We start from the raw sequence: 644 nt of genomic DNA, 5'->3' as shown, positions 1-644 counted from the left end.
GGCCATCATAATGTTGTGTTAAGGAGACATAACTGGAAGACCAAAGAATCCAAAACATCTGGAGTTGATAGAATTGATTAGCAGAGAGGAGAGTGCTATATATAGAGAGAATTCTGGAGATCTGCAGAGTTCCTCCTTTAGTAATTATGTAATACTGATCAACAAACACATGTGAGGAAACTCCTTAAGACCAAAAAAAAAAAAAAAAGAATTGCCTAGAGTTATTAGGGGGAGCAATCCCTGGGGCTCATACAGGATTAGTAAGAATTCTCATTCGTATCATCCATCATGGAAAAATTTATAATTAATGGGGCATAGACTATTTAAAAGTGTCTTGTCCTAGTTGTGGCTTAAAATTACTCATAGACTAAGGGGTTACTGTGTTTTCAATTGTATGAAAGCTAGTTATATTAGGTGGAATTATGATCTTGTTATTATTACCATTATCTGAGACTAGTAGCTCAGTGCATGAAATTCATGCACATTGAAAGGGAATTAATTGCCTTAACCGGTTAGGCTCAGTGGATAGCGCATCGGCCTGGGGACTCAAGGGTCCCAGGTTCGATTCTGGTCAAGGGCATGTACCTTGGTTGCGGGCACATCCCCAGTGGGGAGTGTGCAGGAGGCAGCTGATCGATGTTTCT

The sequence above is a fragment of the Myotis davidii genome, unplaced genomic scaffold, assembly GCF_000327345.1.
Source record: "Myotis davidii unplaced genomic scaffold, ASM32734v1 scaffold380, whole genome shotgun sequence".
NCBI classification, from domain to species: domain Eukaryota; kingdom Metazoa; phylum Chordata; class Mammalia; order Chiroptera; family Vespertilionidae; genus Myotis; species Myotis davidii.
Note: the sequence above shows the minus strand (reverse complement) of the source record.